The 18898-nt window shown below is 39.9% G+C and overlaps 1 protein-coding gene and 1 long non-coding RNA gene across 2 annotated transcripts in view; one reads left to right on the forward strand and one right to left on the reverse strand.

The window, feature by feature from the left end:
- TENM1 (teneurin transmembrane protein 1) overlaps positions 1 to 18898 on the reverse strand; it is an 818347-nt gene that overhangs the window by 792046 nt on the left and 7403 nt on the right. The window lies entirely within an intron of this gene.
- Positions 16976 to 18210, forward strand: LOC135304095 (uncharacterized). The gene is made up of 2 exons (XR_010365535.1): positions 16976 to 17237; positions 18054 to 18210. It is a non-coding gene; the product is annotated as an uncharacterized LOC135304095 (long non-coding RNA).

The raw sequence follows: 18898 nt of genomic DNA on the forward strand, positions 1-18898 counted from the left end.
CAAGCAGCAGTTATACCTCAGAATCCCAGCCACGCTGTGTAAATGCCCGCAGGGCAGCCCTGGGGAGGCGGGAGGGAACACAAGGAGCTGCACCAGAGAAGGCACAGCCTGTGGCTCCCTCTGCATGGAATTGGGCTGCTCCTGCCTGCCAGCGAGGGGAAATCCTAAATGGCTTGGAAGTAACTACTCTAAACGTTTAATTTACATTTGCTGTTTCTGTTCCTAATTTTGCCTTTCAGGGAAATGGTGTTTATCCTTTCTTTATTGTTAGCATGCAAATGCTGTCCTCATTTCCTCCACAGCCATGCCATCATTACACTGTAAGATATTGTACATTAATGCTAAATGAAGGTTTATGAACTATTGCAAAACAAACTGATCTGCATCCTCAACCTAGAATGCCACACACCACAGGCCTCATTCACAGAGCAGATTACACCATCACTGATATATTTCTATCATGGCATAGTGGGGGCTTTTCTCATCTGACTCTGGAATATGTGAAATTCATGCATAGGGAGGGAATTTACAGAAGGCACACATTGATTTGGAAATCTGCCTGATTTTTATGCAAGTTGCATAGGAAAATGCTGCATATCTCTAAGCTGAGAGGTAGTCCCAAAGTAAACCTTTTGTCTGCAGCATGAAATTGCCTGCATAATATACTAAGCAACAGCATCTCATGCAAACAAGTATCTACCATTAAAGGAAATTACTGTGGAAGCCAGGTGTGCTTAGCAGACAGACCTGGAACTTTATCTATTTTCTTGCTAGATATGTGGCATTTACTGAGATACCAACAAATCTCCCCTTTTTTCTTTTTGTATTAACACACACACAGCAGACACAAAACCTCTGTGTTATTACACAGCAAACACATTAGGAAGCATATTCCATTTGGATTCACTTTGATGAACTCTGTGTACCTCAGACCTGAAAAACTAAAACATTCCCATCAGACTTTCAAAATTACATCAAGACAGAAATGTGAAGAAAAAATAAGCTATTTAAATAATTGCATTTCATTAGATTTGTTCTTTTAAGTGCTTATTTCCTTCCACATCTGACAACAACTGCACAGAAAACATCTCTGAATTTATCTAAGAGACACTGGAAATGCTTTAAGAGAGCTGCATTCTTCCTTCTTGAGTGCACCCTGTATGAACTTATTTATTTGTACTTGAATAATGTGTGGAGCTACAGACATGGGATCAGAATTTGGCTGTCCCTGGTGCCGAATAAACCAGTAACAGCAACAACAACAAGGCTTCTTTCCTCAAGAGAGGTCATACAACAGACAACACATGGAGACAGAAAAACAAAGGGAGCACAAAAACCTCTGAGAACACTCTTCTCAGCAGGGAGGCAATCCTGATACTAAATCACCCACTCCCTCCTTGTCAAGTTTTTGCAGCCTCTTGCACAGAAGATCTCGAAGGGGGCTGTGAAGTAGGATGCTTGCAGATGTTTACAAAGAGCTCATCTTACTGAGCAAAGCAACAGGGGAAAAAATGTGACAGGTTTGTTTAGAAACATACACAGGCAAAAACAGAATAAACCTTTCTTTCGTATTGCTGAGTTGGAGCTCAATCTTAATCAAGAGAAATAACTGTTCTTGGAATTCTCACATGTCAGAACGAAAGTTTAAAAATCTTTAATTACACTGACAATTCCCAGAATTTCACAGTTTTTTTTATAATAAATGCCCTGTTTCTCTAGAGGGGCAAAGAGACAGGAAGGAAAAAGGAAAAGTATTTACCAAGTGGCTTTGTGATGAGCAGCTCTACTAATTCAGAGTAGTGCAAGTCGTATATTCCTGCTCATTCCCCCTGACCCAGATTTAGATGGCAAAATGCATTAGCAAAACTGAAGATTATCCATCAGCTATTACAAACCAAGTACCGTAAGAGCTGGATTTGGGGGGATGTGCCAGAAAAGGGAGAGCCTCTGCCTAGTGAGATCAATATTACTAAAACTTGTGCACTTTCTGAACCATTCCTTTTATACCATCTAAGTGGCCCAAAGGGGCCCTAGCCAGCCACAAGTTGTCCATCAAGAGCAACCCACAAAGGGAAACTGCTGTAGCACTTGTGTGGGGCCCTGGTCCTGCAAACAACACAAGACCAACTCCTAGAATTTCCCGAGTTGGAAGAGACCCACAAGGATGATCAAAGTCCAGCTCCTGGCCCAAGAGAGCCCCAAGAATCACACCATGTGCCTGAGAGTGTTGTCCAAATGCTTCTTGCACTCTGTCAGGCTTGGTGCTGTGATCACTCCCCTGAGGAGAAGTTCCAGTGCCCAGCCACCCTCTGGGTGAGGAACCTTTCCCTAACATCTAACTTAAACCTCTCCTGACACACACATGGGTGAGAATTCTCTCCAGCTTTATCTCCCATCCACTTGAGCCATTCTGCAGTGCCTTTGAACTTTTCCAGAGGCACATTGAGATGGCTGCAATGCCCTCAAGTCTTTGTACACCCAGCAAAGTCAGATAGTACCAGCCCAACGAGGGCAAGGCCAAGCCACAGCTGGGCCAGCATCACTGGAACCTGAAACTAATTTTCAGCTGTTTCAAACTGTCAGGACCCACTTCTACATGATCACAGAATCCTAGAATGGGTGAGGTAGAATGGGAAGGATCCAGAGTGGGTCTCCTGCTCCAACCTCCCTGATCAAGCAGGGTCAGCCCAGAGCATGGGGCACAGGATGCGTCCAGACATCTGTTTGTGCCTTCCCACCACAATTCTGCAAGAATGCAGCAACTATTTATGGTCAGCTCAGAAAAATGGAGCTAGCAGGGTCCACTGAAATTACTTGGGCTTCTAACTTCATTGTTACATGCTTGAGAGGTAGGTAAATAGAGCGAGCACCTTTTTCTCTTTCATTTCGGACTTGTACCATAACAAATCAGTCTGCTTTTAATGGAAGCTCACAGGAAAGAACTAAAAAAATAAATATCAGATAACAAAGGCCTCAGTAAAGTAAAAAAAGAGGAGTAGCACTACATTTATAGCTGGAGTGCTCTATAATAAGCACAGATTCTGGAATAATAAAAAAGCTAGTCAATGTTTCATTCTTTAATTTCTTTATAAGTAATTTAGAACTGCTTTATAAAAAATCCCAACTTTAACCCTGTGTGAAGATAATGCTGTTCACCTATAGCCAGGATTTATCCTGGCAGCTTTTCCTATACTATGTGTGTTCTGTGTGTATTACTTCCACCAACTGCAAATACCTCTATGCAGTTGGTGGAAGTAATACACACTTAAGATATGGCTCCTGGCAGTTGTCCAGCTTATTTCTATGTCTATGCTCTATCAAAGCTCAATTACGCTGAAAACTTCAATAAATGTTACCAGGATCTCTGTTGCAGTTTCTTGGAGGACATGCAGAAAGAGTGGTTTTAAGTAACAGTATCACAGTGAGAAAAAAGTACTTACAGAGCTGCATATTTTTGAGGGAGGGGGTAAACAAAAAATATCCAGGTTATAAAAATATATTAAAAGTGGAATTTTAAGTGTATCTTATGAGTGTCATTGTTTCTTTGCATCTATTCTCTGGACTAATTTCTAACCTTCTTTGGGGCTGCTCACCAGCCACATTATAGATACTTTATGGTTCTACAAATCATTTTCTGTCCTATGAATGTTTAAGCAGAAAAAGTCTGAATGTGATACTAGTGCAGTTTATTAAAAAATATAAAACAAGGTGAAAGGAGTACAAGTACAAAATATTCCAATGGAATATTATGGCCCCAATGACAAGTGCTGTACGCAGGTGGTTTTGCAGGGGGACACTGAACCCTTGGTGAAGGTTAGCTTGCACTGCTACACTGAAGGCACAAAAATTCATGGGTTTTTGCAAACATATCTGTCCAAAGCACAGTAGTTTTGAAGACATCACAACAAGCCTTCTAACACTCCCATTGGGAGTCCAGGGAGACACTGAAGGGTAGCTCTGGAGCACAGGACAGAGGAGACACCACAAGCAAGCAGCCAGGGAGAGCTCTGCAGTAAACGTGGGGAAATGGAGCTGCTAGGGCTGCTGGAAATCCCCAAGGCACCCTTCCCAAACCACAGCCATGCACCAGTTACACACTTTGGTTGTACAATTTAGAGATAAACATGGGGGTTTTCTCTAGTTCTATTACAGACAAACTACAAGGGAGGAGCAGCTGTGAGGGGGAAGAACAGAGACTCTGCAGGAAGAGCTGGGACTCCACAGGAAGCACTTAGTGCTGCTGAGGCTTCATAAATGATAACAAATGTTCTCCAATTTTAGATACTGATAAAAACAGCTTCTTAATGACCACACCAATATGAACAGTATCCCATGTGAGCATACATTCTAACATTTTGTGTTTTCAATTTTTAGATACTCTGTTATCACTGAGCTAATTATGGAAAAGCTTGTAAAGTTTTCTCCAGTTCTACAGAGCCTGAATGCCTGCACCATTCAAAACTGAGCAAAAATCTGTTTCCAAACAAAAATTTGTGGTAAAAAGTGCTATCATTGTAATAGTCACTGACATGCCATAAAATCCAACTTATTTTATATATAAAATTATACACTTATATTATACACTATATATGGTCAAACCACCTACTCTGTTAAACTCATTTTGAAATGTGAGCAAATTGACATCCAAGATGAGGCACTGATCCACAGACCAAGAGGATTGCTCAGTGGTGTAAAAAATGTTAGAAAATGGCCATATAAGAACAAGATAATGTGCCCAGGGCTAAATGCTAATTTCAACTATTCACTTCCATGACTGTGGCAGCTGCAGGGCAGGCTTCTCATCTTGCATGAGGAATCTGCCCCTCAGGGTATAGATGATGAAATCTGTGCACACATATACCTGTCCCTTCACTTCATTCATATTTTGCACTTGTACATTTTTATGATTCAAAGACACTGTAAGTAGCTCCTAGTCTGGATAAGACCCTTTCAGAAATTTATAAGCAATGGCTTAATATATGGGGTTTAAATTTTGTGGGTTGAAACATCTTTTCCTCTTTGAGAACAAATGTGGCTCTAAATCCTGAAGGAGCTAATGAAGATTCCCAGCTGAAGATTCCCACAAATCCCAAAGGCCATGACATCTGCCAGATTAGAGATAAAGAACAGGACATTTTGTAATAATGTGGTTTTACTACTGGGTGACTGAAATTCATTGTGCACATTTGCTGAACAGAGTGGGGCTTTTTGTTTGTTGGTGTGGGGAGTCATTTGGGTTTTTATATTTTTGGTGGGGTTTAATCATAAATAAACTAACTCATGGCCTTTAAAGATGATCTTAATATCTAGTGCAAGCATCTCAAAATCCTAAAATTCTCTGAAATGAGCCATCACAGTCCTGGGGACACTGATACATCCCAATGACCATGTCCAACATCCCCTGAGCCCCCCACCCACTCCCGTTCGGGAGCCTGTTCTGGCTCAGCCCAGCTCCCCACCATGTCTGAGGCTGTTGCTGGACCTTGTTGGCAGCACCTGGTTCTGCCACCCATCCGTGGTTAACTCCTTTGGTGCTCCCTGGCCAGAAGGAGAGTGGAGAAGGTTCAGGGTGAAGCTGAAGGAGATGGAGGAACCAGTTTCACCCCCTTCACACTTGCTTGAGCGTGGGGCAGCTGGCCCAGCACACCCAGTCAGTTCAGAACAGCTTTGCAGGCTCTGTGCTAAAAGTTTAAACAGAGCTTGAGCTGAGTGATAAGCTTGAGCTTTTGTACAGCCTGGTGCTCCTCTGCTGCCCAGCAAGTGTCTGGGACTGGCTGCAGGAGAAGCAGTACAGGGGGAAAAGATATATGTTTTTGAGAAAGAACAAAAACACAGCAGGAGAAGCAAGAAGATATGAAACTTCAATATCACTAGCTGGAGATAAAACTGACCCATAAAGCCCACAACTGGGTTTCTACTCAATTGCTTTAGATCAAATTGTTTTTTGGAAGAACATATTTTGAGAGCTACTTTGAAAATTTTTCACTATACTAGAGAAGGCCACAGCCAGTAATTATTAGGAATGCTACAAAAATCACTGCATTTTCCAGGTTCATTTTGCAATGTGATCAACAAACTGGCAAAGTCAGCTCCAGCTCTGGTCAGAGAGCTAGCAGCAGAAACTTGGCCCTCCTGAGCTCTCAAGTCCAAAGAAGGAGCAGAGGGGAGAAGTCAGTGGTGCTTGTGCTGCTGTGCTGAGGAAAGGCAAGTCCCAGCTGACTGTGTGAGCATCTCCCCTCAGCTGCCCTTCTCACCCCTGACAAACCCAGCAGTAGAATACAGCGCTAGAAAATTCCTGCCTCCCATGCATCCAGTGTGACAGGGGTGCACATGGCCCCTGCTGCAGGTGCTGGCACACCTGTGCCACAAGGGGTGACAGCACCAGGGTATCACCACACATCCTGCCCCGTGTGTGGGATGGCTCTGCATCAGCCCTGACCCTCAAGGGCATCACCTTGCCAGCCCAAGCACACGGGCTGGATGGCAAACCTGCCAAACACCCCGAGCCCCAGAGGGATCTATTATCCTGCTTTTTTCACCTTTACAGTACCCAATATTCTTAGCTTTAAAGTAAAGGTCAGACAACTCACTAGTTCTAATTCAGTTGTATTTATACTGAGCTTTATTTTAAGGATTCTGTTGAGAGACCTTGAGTAGTGTCTCCTATCAATGTGTCCAAGAAGGCAGAGAAGCACAGTTGTTCACATTTTTCCAAATACTTACACCTTGTTTTAACCTACATCTCCGCTCTGAGACCCAAACTCTCCCCTGCACTCCTGCAAGAGCAAGTCCTTTCTGTAACTTTTCCCTGTTCATAGGCAAAACCCCTGCTTCCAACAGAACACCTGGCTGACACCAAAAATACATGAAAATAAGAATTGTGCATTTGGTTTTGAGAGCATGAAAACACACATAGAAATACCAAAATATTCCTCTTTACCGTGTTTCTCTGAATTAAGTAAAAGAACCCAGAGGTGGGTGCAATTTCTGGCAGCTGCTGTCACCCTCTGGGGAGCAGCAAGGGAGCCCCAGCACACAGGGACAGGCTGGGGGCCCTTTTTGGGCTGGTGAGACAAAGCACACACAGCTCTGCCCCCCTCCCACACCCTTCAACAGCTGCCTGTGAGGGGCTGCTGGAGGAGAAGAGATAAGAATTAAAGTGCTTCCATTGCAGTACACACAGGCACCAATTTAGAATTAGATGTGTTTGCAGATAGGAAAAATAAAGTCCGAGAGATTCAGATTTCTGGATGCCTCACACTAAAACCATCAATCAATTTAAAAACCTAATAAAATTCATAAAGGAGTCTAATTATCTATAGAGTCTATTCAATTGTAAAACACAAAGAAAACACCAACAGAATAAAAATGGTGCCTTGTATTTACCAATCCATGTAATGTTGCTGGTTGTATACACTAAATTAATATTTTTCTCTTGAAGATAGCTGGGATATGTATTCAGAATACCAAGAAAAACAATCGTCATTGAAAGAGAGTAGTGACACCCTTGGTATTTATTATTTACAAATTCAAAGTATATGGACATACATACACACATTTATATACACATTAAATGCCTGCATAAGCCCAAATGTTTGTACATGTACATGCTTACATATCTGTTTATTTATTTATGTGCTTACACAAACATCGATGTGTATATAGGAAAAAAAGCAGTTTTGGTATTTTTTGTGGTTGATGAAATCTATACAAGAAATTAATTTGGGATTAGGAGAAGCCATATACTGTCAAACTTTTCATATTAAGATAATTATTAGTGTTTATTTGATGCAGTCCCAGAGGAGGTTTCATCAGAGTTTTTAATAAATTGTTAATTAAAGTTAACAGCTTTGGGAGGTTCTCTTCTGACTGAAAAAATAGTATTGGCCAGCTGTATTCTCAGAGGCTTTTTGCCTATGATTGCCAGATCCTGCCTCTTCCTTAAAAAAAAAACATCATAAAACACATTTTTAATGAGTGGTGAGCTAGCACAGCTTCCATTAGAAATCACAGATCCAATCGTGGCTGACTATTAAAAAAAATAGTATGTGTTTGATTAGCTGTTGATGAAGACTTGGCTTGTCATATCAATCATTAGATTTACATGAAGGAGGGTTTTAAAAGAAAGTTGATGCAGAGGCAAATATAACTCCCAGCAGTTTCAATTATCTTCCTTGACTGGTCTTCATTATTTGTACCTTGTCTCTTCTTTAACCACACTGCAGCATCACATTAACTTAAATATCAAATAATTATGCCTGGAAGTACTAAAATTATATTAAAAATACCAAACTACCTGAAGCATACTTTACACCTTAGGTCATTCAGAAGTAAGTTTTCATAGTTAGAAAACACAGATGAGATTTCATATGCTTCTGAAGTGTAGAGTTGATGTTTTGTTTTCTAAATATCTACCTAGAAACTCACATTTTAGCTCAGGGTGAGTTAATTTTGATGTCACTCATAGAAATCAGCCAAATTTCCAAAGTTATTTTCCTAAAATAAAGATCCTATACAGAGGAAGAAGTTAGCTGAACACAAAAACCCCAGACAAACCAGTAATCATCAGCAAAAGACCAGACAGATAACACCACAGCAATCTGAAGAGAGAAGGAAACAGATTTATCACCTGCCATGGCTGCCACTGGCAGAACCAGAAAGTGAGGAGCTGCAATCAGCATCTCACAGTACTTGGAGAATTTTAGTCATGAGATCAGCTGGCACAGGCAATGGATTTTGATAGTAGCCAAGTTGCCAATGCCAGTAAAAAGAAAAGAAAATGAAAAAAAAAAAAAAAAGCAGACAAGAAAATTCCTTGAAAAATGTTTTTTCATAAAATAACCTCAGCAAGGAAAACACAAAGACAGGATTTCCAGCAGGGTTTTAACTACCACTGACTGCACTCCTGAAGCAAAGAGGCAAAAACGTGTAAACAAGGGAACAGTTCAGACTTCTGGAAAGGTCATTAAAATTAAACTGGTTTTCTCCCAAAAGTAGTGCTATTTGAATTACCTTCTCAATTACCTGAGCCTTCCTGGCATGTTTTGAAAATTTGTGTTTAGGAAGTCAAGGACAGTCTAATCCTCACAATGCACCAGCACTTAGGTACCTGTACATTCTAAGTGGTAAATTAGAGTCAGTTGTTTAATCCCCTTCCCTTTGTGATTTGTTTTAGGCAAATATAAGTACTTTTCCACTTGGTTTGGGTGTTGAGAGATTTAAATTCAAAGACAGGTTTCTCACAAAATTGTAAGATTGCTCATTTGATCTCTAGGTATAAATATTTCATCTAATTCAATCACCCTAGAAAATAAAGGTATGGAATTACACAGCTACTGAAAAGAAACATCTACTGTGATTTACAAATATGGAAACTTTTGTTTTTCTTTTTGACAGTACACTTTTCTCCATTTGCCTAGAAGTTAAAGCTACTTAATTGCTTCAAATGATGCAAAATTCAAATAAACTTTAAAATCAGTAACTTTATTATAAAGGCCCCATCTAAAATTAAAGCATAGAGAAGTGTCTGTGCAAATATGAAACTCCATGTCTTTGCATGTCTGTTACAAGATGAAAGCCAGGTGTCTTTGGTATTACTGAACTCAATTTCCATGCTTTTGAAAAGCTTTACTTCTAAACTCTGCTCTTTCTGGGGGTTTTTGTGCATACCAAATTTAATTAAAATGAAAAATGAAATCAATTAAGAAGCAATATTTGACATGTTTGACAACATAAAGGTTACTAACTACAATACAGTGATTTATCTGAGATCATAATGCTTGTCACCAAAACCCATTCACATCACTATCTGGAAGCCAATTCCTCAGGTTGCTGAGAAGGACAATAACCTGAAAATTAAATCACTATCAGATATTCTAAGCAAATTATTTCATAATAGAATACATTAATCAAAAATATATAATTAACTGTAAGTGCAATAGAACCAATTACTGAAATTCCTAGAGATACAATTATTTTTAAAAGGCAGTAAAAAGTGAAGAGCAGAGCAAATTGAATTTTGCCCGAGGTTATTCTCCATGTAAATATGAAAATCAGTATTTTTCAAGTGTGGTGTGTCCTGTGTTTTATAAATGAAGGTGGCATATTGCCTTTGCTGAGTCTGTGTCAGGCTGCTTGAGGTGTGCCAGGTGGGATACACACCTTTGCACCCTGCTTGAAGGCTGTGATCATCTGTCATTCCATGAGTGCCACAGGCTTGGTGTTCTTGCCCTTTGTATTAAAATGCAAAAACAAGGCAAGCCATTAGCTGCCTGCTGTGCCAATAAAAGCAAATTTCTGGTGAAAAATCCATGACATTACTGAGGAAAAAAAATCTCAAGTGCCATTATTTAAATCCCCAGTTAGGCACCATGGGATCTGGGACAGTTTCCCTATTGCATGGAGAGGTTGCTGCATTTCTGTTTGTTTTGTTTGGGGATCTGCTTTTTGATTGATTTATTCCATGCTGTAGTCTGCAGTCACTGAGAGGTACTATTCATGAAACTGTCATTCATTATCATTCTTGTAATCACTTCATTAGAAATGTGTTCTTAAAAAGAATCAGTACTGAAATTGGTGATTCCGGGAAGTATGGGTAGATATTGAATAGTTAGAATAGTTTACTGAAATGTCTCTCAGTCAATTCTTCCTGTGTGTACACAGTGATCACATAGAAACCAGAAACTAAAGGAATCAATATAAACTTGAAGCCTTAGGTGCTGGAGCTGGCATTATAAAAGGAATCATTTTTATTCTTTCCACTTCCAACATGTTTTAATAGTAATGAATACTAATGCAATATCACTCCTTGATGAGTTTTTTTTTTTTCTAATGATACAGAGCACTTTAAAGATTTTTTTCCCCTCCACCAAGTGTAATGGTATTTTAATTATGTAGTTCTAAATGCTCAAGAACTTTAATGAGGAATTTGATAGACTAATTGAACGAGATGCAGCCAAATATAAAAATTTAAATGGATGCTCCACACACTTTACGATTCCTGGCATAGGTGCCTGAAAAACGTGCTGACCCGTTTACACATCACCATGGGTATTTCACTTCACTGCTTCACTTTCTACATCAACAATCCATCTGATGGCAAAGCAGAAGAGTATTAAGCTGCAGTGGCAATATCACCACCTCCATCTGAATGTTAATAGCACAGAAACAACAATTCTGCATGTTGGAATGAGAGGTTCCAGCACAGAACAAGGCAAGGCAGGTATAAAGAACCCAGAAGTGCAGTTAAGTTACTTCAACAGCTGAGACAAAATCTTGGGGTGAAAACTGAAAATTTAGAACATACAAATAGCCTTCCCCCTCTCCTCAAGGGCTCTTACTGTGTACTTACGCAAGCCTTTAAGGACATTTGTTTGAAGTTACCCATCTAATTTCCAGCAGTTTCATAATGCGGAGGAGAACAGGAATGGGGCTGGGGCTGAGCCTCACCCCTGATGGGGTGCAGCTGTATAGGAGACGTGAACAGCACTGTAGGAGAAGAAGCCTGGAATGCTGATGTGTACTGACCAGCCACAAAAGAGTAAAAGGGCAAGCAGGTGTTATGCATGTGAGAAAAAAAAGGTATAAAAAGTTGTACTGGGGAATAATAAATGGCTTATGCTTACCACCATTTTTGTCAGTCATTTTTGTCATTTGTATCAGTTGTGTGTCCACTGTCAATAATGTAACAGTAACTTTGCAGAAACTACTGTGATTACAAGAGAATAAAGCTCCTGTGACAGAAAAATCTGAGTGAGAATCCTCCAAATACCCTGAATTGCAATTTTACACCATAAACCCCTCAGCTTTTAAAGGCTAGCACAGCAATAGGTATTTGAAGGCTAGAAGTTCCGTTTTCCTGGTTTTAACCATTTAACTTGGACTGAAGGCAGCAATAGGACAAGGTGTTTAAAGTGTCCTTCACATCAGTGGCTTAGCACAAGTGCTGTCACAGGAATGTCATGGCAGTCTCACTGGGAATTCAACACTGTCAGTTTAAGAGGGAACTTTGTCTCTTGCTTCTTACTGAGTGTTGCCCTGACCACAGCAGAATGAATTTTAAATGACAGTAAAGCCAACCTTACCATTTAATACTCCTTATTATGCATTAATACAACAATGCACATTATTGAAGAGCATTACTTATTAAAGATGAATATTTAACTATCTATTTGCTAAATTTCCATTTAATTCTAAATCTTCAGAAGCTACATGACACAAGCTGAAGATCTTCTGTTTATTTATATATATGAATTTATCCTTTATGCAAACATTTGTTCACCTTGCAAGAATTGGTATTTCATATTGCTTTTAAGTACAATTCCATTTCAGATTTCTTCCAATACAGCTCCATTAGCTTTAAAAAAGTGCACTTTTAAGTCTGAAATAATTTTCCCTTTTTGAAAGTAACTCAGCAAAACAGGACATGGGGCATCATGTAAGCCAGGCTGAATTGAGTAGATGCCAAAATTTGTGGTTTTACTGGAGAAGCTGAAGGTTGAGGAGCTTCTCTGCAGGTGCAGTAACACTCAGGGAGCCCAGGAAAACTCCAGCTTTGCTCCATCCAGGGTGTGTCTGTCAGGGTTTCTCACTGCTCCCTGTCTCTCTGTTAACAGAATGCAGTAGGCTGGAGACTGCTGCACCACCACCAGATTTGCCCAATATGAGCCACAATACTCAGCAGCTCTGGGGAGGAATGGCAGCATCTCATGGAGAGAGCAGCAGGGGAAAGTCCTACACATTGTAATAAAATAAAAGCATTTCTATATGTGGCACCAGGGTGTTCCACAAACTGCTGCCCACCACCTGTCAGCTTCCAGCCACCAGCTCAGCCAGGACAGGTGTCCAGGGTGCCTGGTCACACCTCAGTGCCTTCCAGGACAAGCAACTGACTCAGCACTGGTGAACAGCTTGGTTGTCATTAAATCACTAATGAGACTGATCCTAACTTCTCAACACCTGTGCTGTGTCAGACAGAACCATGCATCTCCCAGAGCAACCAGAGGCAGCTGAAGTTTCAGAGGATCCTATAATGGATGATTATGAAATAACTCACTTTCTGGGGAGGGTTTCTTTCTAATTTTCAGGCTCTGAGAGGATTTGCAATAGTCAGAACTTTGCTTGCACAGTGCCCATCATGCCTGTGACGTTCAATAGCCATATAAATATCTGGTCAATGAATTCCATTAAGCGCTTACTATTTTGTGGCAATGAGTTCTAGAGATTAATTCTGTGTTTGGGAGAAAACACATTTAATGTATTTGTAGCCTAGCAATATGAATCAAGTTGCTTTTGCTGACACTAAATTTAAGCTGCCTTGCTAATTTATTTGCATGTTCTTTTGTATTTACATTTGTTTTAAACTGTCCAGATAACCACTGGTAGTACCTAAATAATTGCACTGCAGATGATAATCGTTACTATATGGCTATACTGTCTTATACTTCTAAGTTAAGTGAGTAGTAAGTGTGATATCAACAGCTGAATAAAAAAGATATTGAGAAATTATACTTTCAGGCCTTCAATATTCCTACTAGATGGCCTGAAGCAGCACTTCATATTTTTAAGGCCATTTTAAGTGTTCTGCAACTGGTAGATAGACCAATATGGGTTTTGCAATGTTAAGAAAAATAAATATCTGATGATGCATGCAGAAACATGATGACTGAGTGAAAAGCTGCAGGATGACAGTTTATTTTTATTATAAATCTCCTGAGGATTCCTTGCTTAGAAAGTCAGGAGCATAATTTCAGGAAAAAATATGTTGCGTGCTTTTTTCTTCATACGCTTTGCCCATCTCTCAACACAAAACAAAGTGTCACAAATCCAGCATCTCCTGCCCTCCTAGCCTTGGTACACATGTAAACCTGGGAACCATCGACTGAGGTGATGCACAAGTTGTCCCTTGAATCTTTTCTTCCATGAACAGCCATTTGTCTTGATAACAAGTTATGACACATCTACAGCGTGACTAACATGCTCCAAAACACAGTGCACACTGCTGTGACTAATCACAATAACAAGGAATCTTATGCAAAGAAGTCAATATTACACCCTAAATAACAGTGTCTACTCAATTTGCACAGGCACATTAGCTGGAAGAACTGGGGAGTTTCCAACAAGTAGCACTCAATCAACCCATGAGAACTGGGAGCCCAAAATGTTGCTCAGGGCAATATACACACCTTACTTCTGTTTAAAGATTTATGGCTCATGCCATTTTCCTTCATTATGCCTCTCCTGAATTCAGATTCTTGCCAATGAATTTCGGTGTAAAGATCTGCAGCAATCTGTGCTTTTCCTTGGAGAGGTTACATGAAGACTTTCAGCTAAATTGCAGGTACAATTCTAAGCCTTCCTGAAGACTGTAAATGGTTGAGGTAAGAATGAAGTTTTGTGGCTCATAAAGTTTTGTGTTCACAGAGAGACGTGTCACAAACATTTTTGTCAGTGATATTAAGGAACATTTTTGTGAATAATTTATTCAAAGGGGAGGGGGGGAAACCTCTAGGCGCTGAAAAATTGTGTCTGGGAAGAAACACATTATTAAAAATGGTTGTACAGGATAACCATTGAATTCATTCATTATTAAGAGTTGCCAATTGCATTCCATGTTCTTGTAGATTTTTTCCTTCAGGAAAAGTACTTCCTATACAACACTAAAAAGAGCTCCAGGGCCTCAGTGCTATATTTTAAGGATCCACGGGGCTGAAGACACACCTGGTTCCCACCCCATCTGATTAAAGCAGTCCTGCAGATTTACACTGAATTCACAGTATTAAGGGAACAGATGTGAAGAATAGGGAGTGGAAATATGCTCAACCATCCTACTCTTCCTGGAACTCCCTTTAAACTGAAGAAGCAATGGGGAAGAACACAAAAGGCACATGTGTGTCTCAGCCTGATGAAACCACAGGAATTGAAATGCAAAGCTGCTGGTTCAGTTCACTGCCTGCTGTATTCAGAAAAATCAACCTGTGCAATAGGCAGTTACATCTACCCTGCTGAGACTCTGAAATAAGTACAGAGAATATATCAAGAAAAAAAGGAACCAGATCATTCCATCAGCTGCTATGTGGAAAGTCCCAGTGATGTTCAGGTGTCTATTTTTAACAGACAGATCTACATTGCTGAGGAATTCCCTAACTTGGGTTAGGTTGTTACTCTACTCCCTTCCTTCCTTCTAAGAAACTTCTAGAATAAGTGCTGATACATTTTACTTAAGTGCAAGATACCTATACATCTGCAACGTGGAAAGGAACAGTAATTCTTATTACTGATACTACAAGAAAGATGAAATTCTTACTTCTCCCACATAAAAGTGCTTTGCATCTTTCCAGTTCAAATTTCTTAATGTGTTTCTTCCAGTAAAAATTTACTTTTTTTCGTACCTCCATTTTGTATGGATGGATATGCACAAATACCTATAAACATGTATGTGCTCACTAATTTGGCATCTCTGACGATGGCAAACGTTACCAAATAGTTCTATTTCTAGGAAGTCAAACATTGGCAGTTATGCTTTGCGCTTTTAAAATACTCCAGCGTTTATTCTATGATAATCACAATCCTCTCCATGCCTTATTACACAAAGAGTCATCCCAGACTGTGAAACTGGAGGAACGTGACCTATAAAGTTTATCTAGTGCAGCAGTTTTCTTCCTTGGTGATTTTGCAGTCAACATTGCATTAATCTATGTCTGGTTTTGTGCAAGATATAAACAGCTCATTATTATGGTGAAGAAGAAACAAATATTACTGAAGCACGCAAATCAGTATGTGTTTGTGAGAAGAGATCAATAGCCACAGTGCTGGGCTCTTCACTCATGACCCAAGACTTGGCAATGCAAAAGGGCCTTCATATTAGAAAGCAGAAATTTAGCACAATATTCTTATTACTCAAGAAGTAAAGAGGAACAAATTTGTCAGATAGTACATAAAGAGTGGTAAATCTATAATAAAGGTATTCTTATATGTTGTAACAAAGTGCAGTGTTTTGGCAGCCTTCTGCAGAGCACTAGAACAGGGTCAACCTGATGAAGGTGCAGGATGAGAAAGTGTTGTTACAGTCCCACTTCAGTGTATTTTCAGTTTGATTAGACTGTTTGTGTGATGTTTGCCTCTTATTATTCACTCCAAAATGTCAACAGCCACTTGTGAAATTAAGATTTAACAAAAGGCAGCAAAAAAATGTTACCTCAAGTGTGTTGGAATATAAACACGTGTATTGACTGTCGGTGAGGAAACAAAGGGTCTTCATGGCTTCATCACAATTCAAGACTGTCATCTGATTCCAGCTGATGAATTGTTATAGCTTTTTCCATAGATACAAATTGACCTTTTTGCATAGTATTTCTACATCAATTGGCTAAGAGCTGAGCAGATTTTACCACAAAAGTAATAGCAGAAATTGTTAGACAAACTGATCTAAAAAGTACTTTTTTAATCTCCATAAACAGTACTGAGTTTCTGAGCATTTGAATTATCTGATGACCACCTCTCAGATTACATCCACTCAATGGATGTGGTGCCACATGTACTACTCTCCGTATTGCCAGCACCATCCACACAACATTTGCACTTCCACATACCCATACTTGCTGATTTGTAATGCAAAAAGCCTAATTATGCATTTTACATACATACAGAGAGGATCTCTAACAATCCATAATCATTTACCGCACCAGGATCACAGTGCGATCATCCTACATCGGCATTCCTCCAGAAGTGTGAAGGCTGGGGAAATAAATGAAATGCAGTTCCCTCTGCATGGGAACACGCACAGCCTGCTGCAAAGGGCTGGAAAGCTGCCCCCACACTGCTGCTGTGCCCTTGCACGGGCTGCAGGAGCTACCCTGGCCACCCTGCAGGAGTGCAAGCAGCTGCTCCGTGCTCATCAGCAGCACCTCCTGCCATGCAAGGTGAGAGCCCTGAGAAACTCCACACGAAGGACTACTCCAGCCTTAGCTACCACAACCATGGAATGCAGGGCACAAGCAGTCTGTCTGCTGGGTGATGATGCTTAATGTGCCTTTCAGTATGGCCAGCAGGCGTTAAAAAAATACTCTGAAACTTTCAAGGGTGTTTGTTGTAGAGACCATTTCTTACTTCACACAATATCTCAGAGAATGCCTTCAAGTGAAAGAAAACCAAAAGCCCAGTGGTACCAGCACAAATCACTGTCTGCCTGTATTGATGCCCTGTATTTTCAATAAGCAACCCTTCTGCAGAATATCCAGGTAAACATCCTATTGTCTGTGTCACAGCCTGTACCGTTTCTGCTTAAAAACATGACAGATAAAGCTGTGACATAATCAACCCAAGCTTCCATAAATTATCTCTGCTGTATCTCAGTACTTCATTTTCCTCCTACAATAAAAAGAAATACTCAAAGAAACCCCCAACTACTCTTGTTCTTCCCAATATCCCTATATGTATTTGGATTAAAAAAAAAAAAAAAAAAAACCAAAAAAAACCAAACAAACAAAAAAAACCCCAAAAAAACAAACAACAAACCGACACCCCAATCTTGAGAGAGTTTAAAATTCAGCTCCTCAGTGATACAGCCAACGTGTGCTTTGTAATGGCTTGTTCTGTATTCCAGCTGCCCCATAGAAATCTGATGCTTCACTGTACACTGTCTTTGCCCATGCTATGGTATGAGTCACTCCTTTCCTGAAAGTATAATAAATCTTTGCAGCAATGCACTGTCAGACTGGTGAGAAGCTGCTCTGACATTCTGCTTATTTCTAAAAACAATTAGGGCCCTCAAGGTGAGAATAACATTCTGCTCTTCAAATTCATGCAATTTATCCAAGTTCAGAAATGAGAATTTTATACTTTCCGGTCCCTGCACTGCTATATCCTGGGCACTAGTGAATATCTAATCAAGCATTAGAGTCCACAAACAGAGAGACATACATACCTAATAAATGGCCCCGCATAGCCTAAACAAAATACTGCTGGTTAAACCCTGGTGAAAATTAAAATATTTAGGAATAAGATGCATTTTTTAAACCCTTGAGACTATTATGCTTTATCTTCTCTTTCTGCAGAAGTCCCTCACCACTGAGATAGAGTGAGACAGACAACCTGGACTTCAAATATTCTCTATACTTGGAACTTGGAAAAAAAACAGGCCCTTTAAAAATCACATCTTGATTGTAATTGAGACCCAGCAAGTCTTCTTAATAAAATAGAATTAAAAATGGAGCTATCTTAAGCCTGGTTTCTAGGTGATGACTCTGTAATGAAAGAACAATAGGAGCAATCAAATTTTACAAGGCTTATTGTGTAATTTCTCAGGTACTTTGCAGAATGCCATTTCTAAGGTTAAACGTACCTGGTTTAACTGTTTCCATCCTCCAAACACCCACCAAATGCAACCAAATCTGATCTATCAGTAAAAAGCACAATTTTAATTCCTTAAGAAACAAAACCACCAAAAACCCCAAAAAACAAACTACCCCACCATAAAAAAGTCAAACAACAACAACAAAAAAAAGAAAACCAAACCAAAAACAACCAAAAACCACAACAAAACCATCCAATCACAACCCACCTCAGCCACTTCTTCCCTTTACTGTGAACCAGGAGACAACAGAAACAGGGATGATGGAAATTATTAGGGGGTCAGTACGTGACGATACACAGTGGAAGGGTGAAGTTTTAGAAGCCACAGAGGAACACAAAATTCTTCCAAGGATGAGAGAAAGAGTTGTAAGACACATTTGTAGGAAGAAGGAGGTTATATTGCTGATGAATTAATTTCTATGTATGAATGTCCCCACTTTGTTTTGTGCAAATTTTAATCTTCAGATCACTTTTGTATTTTAATGAATATTTCAAGACCTTGAATTTGTGCCATGCAGAGTCTATAGTCCCCTCCCCTTAATGATGA

The sequence above is a fragment of the Passer domesticus genome, chromosome 7, assembly GCF_036417665.1.
Source record: "Passer domesticus isolate bPasDom1 chromosome 7, bPasDom1.hap1, whole genome shotgun sequence".
Classification (NCBI taxonomy): domain Eukaryota; kingdom Metazoa; phylum Chordata; class Aves; order Passeriformes; family Passeridae; genus Passer; species Passer domesticus.